General features: G+C 29.8%; 1 long non-coding RNA gene across 1 annotated transcript in view; it reads right to left on the reverse strand.

The window, feature by feature from the left end:
- Positions 1–13,478, reverse strand: part of LOC129918340 (uncharacterized) — a 113,160-nt gene that overhangs the window by 21,853 nt on the left and 77,829 nt on the right. The window lies entirely within an intron of this gene.

Below are 13,478 nucleotides of genomic sequence, written 5' to 3' on the forward strand. Positions count from 1 at the left end.
AAACTCTAACCTAAAATCAAAGAAAAAAAAGTTAAAAAATTGACAATTTTATTTTTTTTTACTAAATCAAGGGGCATTTTGTGTATGTAGCCGGAACGTCCAAACTTTGTACTAATGAAATAAAGTAGAGGTAAAATCCTTTGATAACACTGGTCAACAAGGTTTTTGCCACAAGAACCAAAGTTTACTTTTCTATATGTTTTTGATGTGCTAAACTCGAATCTGAAGTCAGAAAATATTGATTGGCCTCCGTTTTTGAAATATTACCGTTAGAAAATGCCGAAAAACGTCATTTTGGCTGTTTTCGAGGTTATGTTTTTATGTGGGGCAATTCATTTTGAAAAAAAATTATAACGGTGTCCATAAGAACTGGTTTTATTCTTCCAAAAAATGTTTAAATCTTTCCGATATCTCTTTTACTGCCCGAGATATTAAAAAATTAAGTACCGGTCTTTGACTCAGAAGCGGCACTGGCCAACCAAATTTAACTTTTTTTGCCACAAGAACCAAAATATACTTTTCTAGAGGTTTTTGGGTTGCTGAACTCGAATCCGGAATCAGAAAAATTCTATTGGCCTCCGTTCTTGAAATATTACCGTTATAAAATGCAAAAAATGGTTTTTATTATAACGGTTATATTTCAAGAACAGAGGCCAATAGAATTTTTCTGATTGCGGATTCAAGTTTAGCAACCCAAAAACCTTTAGAAAAGTATATTTTGATTCTTGTGGCAAAAATTTTATGCCGAGGGACTCAAAATTTAGAATAAAATTAGTGTCTCTTTGGCTTCCTAACTTAAATTTAAGATATCTCGAGCAATAAAAGAGACATCGGGAAAATTAAAACAGTTTTTGAAAGAAAAATGTCTGTTCTTATAATCATCGGTACAAATTTGTTTATAATGAATTATCCCACATAAAAACAGAAGATCGAAAACAGCCAAAATGACGTTTTTAAGCATTTTATAACGGTAATATCTCAAAAACGGAGGCCAATCAAATTTTTCTGACTTCAGATTCGGATTCAGCACCCCAAAAAATACTAGAAAAGTATATCTTGGTTCTTGTGGCAAAAAAAAAGTTCAATTTTGTTGACCAGTGTAATATGCAATTTTAAATTTTTTTTGTCAAGAAACAACTTAAATGTACCTATTCAAAAATTAGCACTTTTTCTAAATTTTTGACTTTTTTAGTTAAAAGCAAGTTTTTAAAACTCAATAAAATCGTATTGATTGGTAACTTTTAGACTTTTAAAGTAAACATACTTCGAGGGATTGATTTAATATAAACTAAATATGACAAACAAAAAAATTTATTTGCATCCTTATGGCCTTTTGTGCAATTTTGTGTATGTGCATTTTTATAAATTCGGGTCGAATGGATGGACGGAGAGCCATTAGCTTTGGTCTATTGCATAGAAGAACATTTAATACCAACTCTTTTACTGTTTTCAATGGCCTGAAAAACAATTCTTGTAAAATCCGCGACCAAAGAAAAGTTTCTCTTGAAAAACGAAAAAAAATACTCTAATGAGTTTGAAACAAAATAGCTCAGGCAAATTAGTAAATCAAATTGCACTTTTCGCGGGACAAATTTTTTTCATGGAACGTGTTTAGGTGAATGTCCTTATCGTAAAAGTGAATTTTTTGGGATGATAAGATATCGGGAACAGCCGCCATCTTGGAAAAGAGGTCGGTGCCGTTTTTATTTTATAACTCCATTTTAACTCGTTTAAACCAAAAATGTCCGAGGATAAACTTATTATCAATTAAATTATCTAAAAAATGATATACAAATGAATTCCGTGAGTTAGTTAAATTCAATTTTATAGTCGGTCAAAGTCCGGGTTCTTCTCGCAAGGTTAAGACAATATGACTTTTTTTCAAATATCTGAAGAACTTTTGATTTGTTTGGGATTTTCTTAGAGAATGAATTATAGCACTTTTAATTATCTATGAAATGAGCCCTTTATCGTTACTGTAACCAACATAATGTATAAGCCATCTAACGTCGAAGTTCACATTCTACTATCCAAAAGTGAGAAAATAACAAGTTCTCTTCTATTAGACCGAGAAAATTTTTGAATTGGATATACCTCCAAAATAAAAGTAAACAGTTTTTTAACTATATTCGTCTAAATATTGAATTCAAAGTTTGAAATCTTCAATGTTAACCTTTATATGGTTTTCGAGGTTTTAAATGAAGTGAATTTTCCAATTAATGTGAATAAGCTAAAGTGACACTATTTAAAATTCTAAATATATGAACTGATGCCCTGTCATTTTTCCTAAACATGAACACCTCAATCTCAGCATTACGATAAGTATAACTCAAGATATGAGGTGTGTAAGCCGTTATGTTTTCGAGACTATTGTGTTTAATTTTTGATTGTTTATTTGAACTATTGAAATCCCAAATATGTTCAGTTTAAAAATCGTATATCATGACTTCGACGTTTGGTTGCTTCTACAATGTGATGGTTACAAAAGCAATAAAGGGTTCATTTCATAGATAATTAAAAGTGCTATAATTCATTCTTTAAGAAAATCCCAAACAAATCAAAAGTTCTTCAGATATTTGAAAAAATGTCATATTGTCTTAACCTTGCGAGAAGAACCCGGACTTTGACCGACTATAAAATTGAATTTAACTAACTCACGGAATTCATTTGTATATCATTTTTTAGATAATTTAATTGATAATAAGTTTATCCTCGGACATTTTTGGTTTAAACGAGTTAAAATGGAGTTATAAAATAAAAACGGCACCGACCTCTTTTCCAAGATGGCGGCTGTTCCCGATATCTTATCATCCCAAAAAATTCACTTTTACGATAAGGACATTCACCTAAACACGTTCCATGAAAAAAATTTGTCCCGCGAAAAGTGCAATTTGATTTACTAATTTGCCTGAGCTATTTTGTTTCAAACTCATTAGAGTATTTTTTTTCGTTTTTCAAGAGAAACTTTTCTTTGGTCGCGGATTTTACAAGAATTGTTTTTCAGGCCATTGAAAACAGTAAAAGAGTTGGTATTAAATGTTCTTCTATGCAATAGACCAAAGCTAATGGCTCTCCGTCCATCCATTCGACCCGAATTTATAAAAATGCACATACACAAAATTGCACAAAAGGCCATAAGGATGCAAATAAATTTTTTTGTTTGTCATATTTAGTTTATATTAAATCAATCCCTCGAAGTATGTTTACTTTAAAAGTCTAAAAGTTACCAATCAATACGATTTTATTGAGTTTTAAAAACTTGCTTTTAACTAAAAAAGTCAAAAATTTAGAAAAAGTGCTAATTTTTGAATAGGTACATTTAAGTTGTTTCTTGACAAAAAAAATTTAAAATTGCATATTATCAAAGGATTTTACCTCTACTTTATTTCATTAGTACAAAGTTTGGACGTTCCGGCTACATACACAAAATGCCCCTTGATTTAGTAAAAAAAAATAAAATTGTCAATTTTTTAACTTTTTTTTCTTTGATTTTAGGTTAGAGTTTTAGTCAAAAATAATTTTTAAAATTTTTTAACTATCTTAACTTGACAGAAAATTTAATTTGCTATGAAAAGTGTCTTTGAACCATTTCAAAGTCAGGCTTGGTTTTCGAGTTAAATCAAAAAAACTGAAAACCGACCAGTGTTGCCGTTTTCCCAGAAATGCACCAATGGATTTAGTAGCACTTTTGGCTGGAGTATTCTTGTATGCCAAGGAATCATAATCGCCAATAAAAACTCTTGAACGAATTTGTTCCATCCAAAAGGGTCTATTCAATAGACTATTTAGATAAGTTTTAATAATAATAATCTGTCGTGTGTTTAAAAAAAAAAGCAAATTATCAATAATTGAAGGTTTATAAAAAATAATAATAGGTACTTTTATTTTTGCTGAAATTTTTTGTGAACGAAATTGCGTTACTCAATATATTTGTAACTATAAAAAAACAACGATACTGTTGTTGTGAATTTAGGTAATCAGGCTAAGATGTTTGCCATAAAAAACTTACAAATCAAGTTTGTTTTGTTCTTTGTTTTTCATAACTCTTGATACAGAGTTATATGAGCTATAAGTACGTTACTTATGTATTGAGTACATAATTTAACTTTGTTAAAGTTCAAACATTTAAATACACGCCGTAGAATTTTTATTAAGAAACTTGTATTAAATACAGGAATGTTATGTACTGAATATAAACTTAAGAGAATTTTAAAGGTATAACTTAATACATGAGTACATTGAAGTACTGAATACACGCTTTGTGTGTTGATTACTAATGTTTATGTATTGCAAAAATACATATATAATACAAAATTGCGTATGCCTAAAAAGTAGTACTTGAACTCCGCTCACTGGAGTTTTGATTCAGTACATTTATTAAAATTCAAACAGTACACATTAACATACATAAGTTAGTACTTAACACTTTCTACTCACTATATCAAGGTCCGTATTCAGTTCATAGAAGTCAGTTTGACTCAGCACATAAATATCTACATAATATAAAGTACCTACCTACAAAACTGACAGTATGTAATGTGTACAATGTACATGTACAAAAAGGCCTAACATATTCAGTACATTATGCTGTACTGTGACTATTACTTTCTATCCTCATTGTGTAGGCACTAAATAGGTTAGTATGCATATTATTTTATAAAATAAGTGTTAGGTATTGAAAACGATGTTCCTTATGTTTTATGTACTGATTCCAGATCATAATCAGTATAATTTATTTTAAGGTTATTTTATCTTTTATTCTTATTTTTTAGATTTAGCTTGTGTTTAGACGTCAGCAATTTTCCGATTCATAAACAAAAATATTCTTAGAGTACACACCAACTTCGGTACATTGATTTTTCATAAAAGTTTTAAAGTACCTATTGAGCTTATTTTTTTTTTAAGGTCTTTTTGTTTAAAAAGAATAACCATTTGCCTCAGAATTACGAGAAATGTTCCTCATTAAGTACTATTTTATTAGTTCAGCACGCATGTAGTAATTTTTATTTAGTTTAAACTCACGGTGTTAACGTTTATGAATAATTTATTGAAAAGTTATTTATTTATTCTGAATAATTGTTAGCTCGAAATGCCAAAAAGAAAACTTTAAGTTTTTGGGTGCCAACACAACAGTTTTCTATCTAAATGTAAAAAAAAAAAAAAACAATAAAAAAAATAAAATTTAACGCGTGGGGAATTTGCAATGATGGCTATGGTAACAATGAGAAAATGAATATTTGTTCAGTGTTTAACACCCCTGAAGCCATTAAGATAGCTCAATGGAGTGGCAAAGATTTGGTAAAAGCATTTCATGTATATAAATACTTTCATAAACGACTGACACGATTCTTTGTAATTTTTTTTTTTTTGCATTCAAAAAAGATCTTCCAAGTTTTAAATCCAAAAAAATTACTTTATTTGCGTTTCTATTGTCATATCAACTATTCTAAAGGTTATGAATATTTTCAATATTTAAACATTCTCTCAACTTTAATTTTCCATGAAATGATAGCCTCAGGAATACATTGTATTGCATTCAGGAAAAATTTATGGAGATGAGTTAAAAAATCCTTTACAGTCAAACCCGCTTAAGTGAAACGGCAAAATGTAACAATTTCTCTTTCATTTAAGCGGGTTTTTCTCTTAAACGATGACAAAAGTGTTTCAGATAAGGGGGTTTTTTTTAAGTGGGTTTCTCTTAAGCGGGTTTTACTGTACCATTAGGTACATAATCAAGAATCTTTTTAATATCCTATCAATTCCATTAATCTCTTAAAAAGTCCACATGAATAACTAAAACATACATTGTATTGGCCCACACTTATTCTTATATGCGACGACGACGAGAACCAAAGCCCAGGTATTAATCTTCCACAAATCCTTTTTGTACATATTTATGTAAATTTATGTATGTATACATTTTGTATGTTGGTAATATAAAAATAAAAGAAAAAATAAAACAACTTGACATTGACATATTTTTCTCTAACCCATTTGTGTTTTTTTTTTTTATTTTTTATTTTGTTCGTGTGTATTTGTGGAATACAAAAATAAACATCCTCATCCTTCATTTGAGATAAGAATACCAATTCTTGTATTTTTCCATTTTGCTTCTGTTCATTTTGCTCCAAAAAAAAAAGTTAAAGAATTCTTTTTTTTTTTTTGAGCTGAACCTACATAAAAAAAGTTTTCGAATTTTTTTGCTTCAATGGTTTTAAGATTTGGCTTTCAAAAATCACAAAGATGTGTGTGGGTTTTTTGGTTTTTTGAATTTTTAGGGTATTCATATGTCAATCAATTGAAAATATCTATGATTTGGTTGAAATAGATAACAAAAACGAAGATGCTTTCAGAAATTTAGAGATACATCACTGCGTATTTTGGAGAAAGAAAATAAAAAAAAAAACTGTATTCAAATCCCTTTTGATTTTGATTTTAGTTGAAAAATCCTTTGGGGTTGAAAAAAGTTGAGAAGCAATCCCAAAAGGCTTCTCCTTTAAATTCTTATACTAAATGGAATGTTATATTTGTCAGATTTGTGATGTGAAAACAAATTTATTTAAAAATGTTTGAAAATCTACACTACGGCTATTTAAACTACAAAAAAAAAATGGAAATCCTGTTTTAAACTGTTTTAGATAGGCTAATGGGTGTGACATTTTTTGCAATTAGACACAAAATGATCTAAAAAAATCAAAAATATAAGTTTTTCGTGTTGCTGTTGTGACATTTCTCTTCCACAATGAGACTTAAATAAGGAGAAACTATCAAAAATATTCGTTGTTTGTGTTACGGGTGTGACAATTTACAAAATAATACACAAAATGATCAAACACTATCAAGAATACTCGTTATTCGTTTTACTGGTGTTGCTTTTATTTTTCACAAAGAATATTCGTTTTAAAAATGTTGCGGGTGTGACATTTTTTACAATGAGACACAAAATAATGTAAAACAATCAAGAATATAAACTGTTCATGTTGCTGGTATGACATTTCCCTTCCACAATTAGACACAGAATGAGGAAAAACTATCAAAATTATTTGTTATTCTTGTGACGGGTGTGACAATTTACCAAATGAGAAACAAAATGATGAAACATTATTAAAAATATTCGTTATTCGTTTTACTGGTGTTACATTTCTTTTCCACAATGAATATTCATTGTAACAATGTTACGGGTGTGACATTTTATATTTTCTTTAAAGTTTCTCATTTGAAGTAAAAAAAAATTTGAATATGAAATGCCTCTTGATGGCCTCTTGATGGCCTCTTGAAAGTTGAAAGCTACTTTATTATTTCATTCCTTTCTCTTTTTGATGAAGACCAAACTAAGCCGCTTTAAGCCACAACTACAAGATCTAATGTATTTTAACGTTCTAGTGTTTTTGTTCTCTAACCCACTTGTGAACAAAAAAAAATTAAACTGTCATAGAATAGAGATGAGAAGAGAAAATGGCATTTGAAATTCCGGAAGGCCTGAGCTATATCGTGTGACGTCCCAAACCATAAACAAAAACCTTAATACCCTTGTTTTGAATTTTTACGACTCAATAAATAAAAACCCTTGTGCTGGTACTACTTTAGCTACCAACAAAAAGCCGAAATTCTTAATTTGCATATGTGTATAGCTTTGGCATGTCTAACGAACAAAAAAAACACATATGAGTGATAAGTGCTCTCTCGTGTGAATGTTTCTGGGCAACCAGCAGTTTATTGCGGTGATGGTTTGTATTATTCGAAGCAGCTGATAAAAGGGCTTCTTTTCTTTGTAAAGTGCCAACCACGATGCAATTTTAAGTTTTCACTTAACAAAACAAAAAAAAAAATTGTAAAATAAATTGAAAAGGTGGTTAGGTCGTACAACTTGTACCTACATAAATGAGAAATGCATTTAAGTATGACATGAATTTCAATTTTAAAGACTTGATAAAAACAAACAAATGCTTACAGCAGCTGATGGAGTAAATAAAAATGTTTTCCAAAAATTATGGTTTTACGATAGTTATAGCTGATTAATCGATTCTTTATTCATCCGTTTGTTTACACAGCAAATATTATCGGGAGAAAGCCAATTCTTACAAGTGTTCAGCAAAGTAAGAACCATAAATTTTAACTTACTTATATGAAAATATTTTTACTTAATTATTATTGCACTATAGCTTTGTATACCACTTTTCCATTACTTTTAAGTCTGAAAGAATAAATTGATTGTAAGAGCGGCAAATATGGCTACTTATTTTTACAAAAGCACATTTTTTTATCAATGTAGTTCAATAACACAATGACATAAAAAATAAAAAAAGTTCTGACCTGGTAGTGCGAGTATGTAAATCATATGTTTTTTGGATTGGTGAAACCGAATCCGAAGTCCATTTTGCTCCATCACTTCTGATTTTCTAGATAACCTCAAAAAATGTCACAACCACAGAATTTTTTTTATCTAAGGGGTGGGGCTATAGTAATTATATGTTTTTTGGGTTGCTGAAATCAGATTCAAAGTCTATTTTGGCTTATCACGTCAGGCTTTCGAGATAACCTCAAAAAAGATGTTTGAGTCAGGTTGTCTGTGAACTCTTTTTTAGTTTATCTAGAAAACCTGATGTGATCGAGTAAAATGGAATTCATATTCAGTTTTAGCGACCAAAAACACATATTATAAAGTTGTGTAATTCATGATTGAACTGTCAGATTTAAAGCAATTAAGATTCTAAAAATCGAAAAATTTAAAAGTACTTTTGGCAATAGAAATTAGGTCACTTAAAACAATGAGAATCAAAAAGAACGAACATTTTTTCTATGCAAATCTAAAGGATTCCGTTTTTGAGTGGAAATTATCATACTTTGGTTACAAAATTAGGAGAAATATTTGGAGGATTTTATATAAAGCGTTATTATTAAATAGTTTATAGTTTTTCAGTCATAAAACTGCATTTATGTATGTATTTGGATAAAGTAGAGCGTTAAGATTGAGAATTTTTAAAGAAGCCCAAAACTTATTTTGCTCGTTTACCTCAATCTAAAACCATTCTTAATAATTCTAAAGATAAGGGTGTGATATATTTTCTTTATTTTTGTAATAAAGTAACAAAATAAAGTATAATCCCATCAAAGGGCTTGAAATAATAAATAATTCTCTTACCAAGCATAATTCCTGTAAAGAAGAAAACAAAACATCCAAATAACTTAGGTATCTTAAATCATCTTTAATGCAAGCAAGATCTCACATATTACCAGGGGTATCTGTTTTTTCAAAAACAAAACATTAACAACAAGTAGAAGAACTTGCCATTTAAAAAATAAAAAAAAACAACAATTTTTTTTTATTTTTTGGTTAGTCCCTTTACAAACATGATCTCAAAACATCATCTTGGCAAAAATTCGATCATTTGAAGACAATAAATAAATCTGATGCTGAAGCTGTTGTATGTACAACTCTACAACTACAAACATACAGCTTAGCTACCTGCTATCGTAACATTTTAAAGAAAAACACGTCAATCCTCTTTCTTACTTTGAGCAAAAAATTGTTATTGAAAACCAACTCCTTTACCACATGTTGGATAAATAAAAAAAAATCAGAAAAAAAGAATCAGATGTAGAGGTTCTTAAAGGTATCCATTATAAAAATCAAGGAATGCCAAAGAAGATATATCCAGAAAATGAAGGCCAAACCATATGAAGACAAAAAAAAGAACTTCTAAAAAAAAAATTGTTTACCAAAACAAAACGCTCTATAGATCAAGGTTATTCAAAATTTATAACACGTTTTGTTCCATTTTTGTTTTGTTCTTTAGACCAGGAACGTAGTTAAATTATTGAGAGCCTTTAAAAGAACAAAATTAATGAAAAATGTGTGTTTTTCACAATCAAAACTTTGAGACCCATTGGAATGTATTTAATCAAGTTTTGTTTGTTTAGAAAAGCTTAAAAACTCAGAATCATTTAAAGGAATATTAATCTTTTTTTTTTTGTTTCCATCTTGGAGCCAGTGGCGTATCCAGAAAAAAATTTGGAGGGGGCTAGAAAATTTTTCAAACATTTTTTAGAGGGGTACGAAAAATTTGTCTCTCTAATATATTCACCTTTGATCGGGAGTGAAGCTCTGTGCTGCGGTACTGAAAGTGGTATAGTTGCATTTAACTGCTCTCGACGTCTACAGCTTCGTACTACTTTCTCCTGTTTTCAAAGTTCTTGTGTGACAAACACCATTTTCGATATAAACGCCCATGAAATCACTTTTAAATTTCACGTGAAATAAAATATCATATTCTTCATTTGGATCAATTTCAAAAACTTAGAAATTGCTTCGAACTGTCATAGCTGAAGGATCATCCTTTTTAATTTTGTTTCTGAAGTTAAATTATTACTGCTGGATGCCATTTTATCGGCAATTTTAATGGAAAAAAAGAAGAATTCAAAAGAAAAAATAAGGAGACACAAATAAGTTATGATAATATTTTGTCCAAAAATTATAGATTCATTGAAAAAGGCACCAAATTTACAAACCGAAATAATGTGAATTGAATTCGATCAGAAAATTTAAATGAGTGAAAAATGCAGAAAGTGAAAGTCTAGAAACTAATTTTCCATTAAATTATTTTAGATGTTTAATTCGAAATATATATTTTTTCATAATATGTTGCTTTTTTAATCCGAATTCGAAGTCCAAAGTGGCATTTGCTGAAAGAAACCATTAGTTACATATGATGACCACTAAGATTTTGAGATATCAAATATTTCTATTTCCAATAGCTTTGAGAAGTATATAATTTTTGAAAAAAGTGTTTATTGAGATTGCATAAGAACTTTTGCAAAACTAAACGGTGTATTATTCGACGTACGTATTATACTAAAAAGTGATCTGAAGAATTTCGAATTGGACTTAAACCCGAAAAAAACCACCCAACCCCCAGCTACAGCTAAGGCTCTTACTCAAACAAACACAAATAGCCGTTTCAGAATTTGAAGGGGGCTCGAGCATCTGAGCTGCCTCTTAATCTATAAGATTTACGAACAAGTTTCAGTCAAGCATATATATTACAATGAAATTGGGTAAAAAATAATATGATCTGGAAGGCTTGGGGGGGGCTTGAGCCCCCTGAGCCCCCCCCTCAATACGCCACTGCTTGGAGCCCCTATTCAACTTCTCTTTTGGCCCTTTAAGTTTACCAATCATCTCCACTACTGTGTTTGATTCCCTTTTTTGTTGTTTCTTTATTATCAAACTGCCAACGAAGTGTTTTGTGTGCGATCAGAACAGCTTTTTCAACGTTATAATTAATGTAATTAATTTTATTTATGTGTGTTGCTGTGTTGTGTTATTTTCGTGATGAATTATTACTGCTCTGACATCATCGTTTTAAGAAATAAAAAAAAAAAAAAAAAAAACAAACCAAATAAATAAAAAAAGAATTAGAAGAATTTTTGTATTGTCCCTTTTATAAAGAAAGAAATTATAAGAGCTGAGCGTGCTGCAAAGATTATACTTGAACACATATTTTTTTATCAAATAAGTTGAAATTGTTTAAGCTTTAAAGAAATTTGTATTAAAAATACAAAAATTCAAAATTATTTCTGCAATAGAAATTAAGTCACTCAAAACGATGAGAATCAACAAGAACGAACTTTTTTTCTATGGAAATCTAAAATGATTCTTGGTTGAAGTAGAAAGTGAAGTAACAAATACTTTGATTATAAAATTAGGAGAAATATTAAGAGAATTTAAAAGTCGACTCAGTTTTGATTTGAATGGAAAAAATGAAAAAAAGTTCGTTCTTGTTGATTCTCATCGTTTTGAGTGACTTAATTTCTGTTGCAGAAAAAATTTTTATTTTTTTTTTATTTTTAATACCTACCCATTTCATTTAAGCTTTAAGTTTAAACATGTGTTGTAAAATTGATAAAAAATGTGTTCATGTAATCTTTGTAACTTTAAGATTTTCAAGTTTTTCAGCTGAATTCTTTTAAAAAAGTTAAATTTATTGAAATAAAAAAAAATTATTTCCTAATGAAAATTTGATACTTGTGTAGAAAGACAAAGTGTTTAGTTGGATAATTTTTTTTAAACAAGTCCAAACCCTAGAATATTCAACTCAAACCAAACTTTTCAACTGAAGCATTTATTTCTTTTCCCAATCGATGACCATAATATCTTCTATATACAAAAAAAAAGGAAAATAAACATAAAATATTAAAAACACTTTATGACCAAACATCCGTTCCAAAATCCCTCGACAATCTAAATTAATGTACTCGAAACTTTATATGCTCTCTCCCTCTCATCGTCAACCTTTAATCGTTCAGGCGATATGGACGATAGACACACTTCCATATTGATTTTTTATGATTTTCGGAAGTTGACCACTGATATCCGGTAATAGAACGCACAGTTGTAGAGTTGTCAGCCTTCATTCTCTAAATCACTTCAAACCCACACAGTAGAGTATAGATAAAGGTTAGTAAAAGGTATAAGGATATACCATCAACTCTCCCTCTTGCTGTTTTTTTGGGGTGGAATATAGTTTATATTCCTTATATACAAAAATATTCCTTCTTCCTTCCTGCGCAAATCATAAATCTCTTCGAATGTTTTAAAAAGGATTCAGCACTAAGGTGAACAAAAGCAGTAACCGAAATGTACATTTCCACCAAACCACCATTCCCATCCCATCCTCTTAGTGAATCCTTCCGTAGAATTCATTGAATCCTATAAAGGATGTACAAACATAATGTATACAGAAATGGAAAAAAAAAAAACAGATGCAGGAAGATTATTCTTCTGTTAGATTTCTGCTATTTCTTCGGATCATTTATCACAGAGTTGGGGACACGTATTCCAAAGGATTGACAATGATTTTAAGCAAAAATATTCCAACTACGTGCAAAATGTTGATCCTTGGTTGTCGTTTTGGCATGCCTTGGAACTTTCTACTCTACAACACGATTTTCGCTTTTACTCGTAGGTATATAGCTTCTTCCTCATCTTCCACAACTTTCTCACACTTAAATAATATTATATGTACTTTGCCCACACAACACTATTATACTCAGCAGTCGGCACGGCTGCTGCTAAGTCTTATGCAAATTGTAAAACATTGGCATAGCTCTACTATACTTCTGCTTCGGCTTCTCTCTGCAACCTGCAAGGTATTTCGACCTTCTAATTCCTTTAAAAAGTTCAGTTTCAGTTGTATTATAGTTGATGGAATAGTGGAATGGGGCTGGGCGAGAATAGTGACACGTCTGTGAAAGGTGTTTTAATCCCTTTATACGAGTAGAGTAGAGTGGTAAGGTATTTAAAAACATATAGGGAGGAAATTAGACAGTTTTTTTGTAATTTTTTTTTTAATTTTGTGAAGAAATTTCAGCAAGTAAGTAGGTTTGGGTATTAGTTAAGCTTTTAACAAAAATCAATGAAATAGAATTTGTATTTACAAAAAAAAAAAAAACAACACATAAAAAAAGAATTGGAAGAA

The sequence above is a fragment of the Episyrphus balteatus genome, chromosome 4 (genome assembly GCF_945859705.1).
Source record: "Episyrphus balteatus chromosome 4, idEpiBalt1.1, whole genome shotgun sequence".
Classification (NCBI taxonomy): Eukaryota; Metazoa; Arthropoda; class Insecta; order Diptera; family Syrphidae; genus Episyrphus; species Episyrphus balteatus.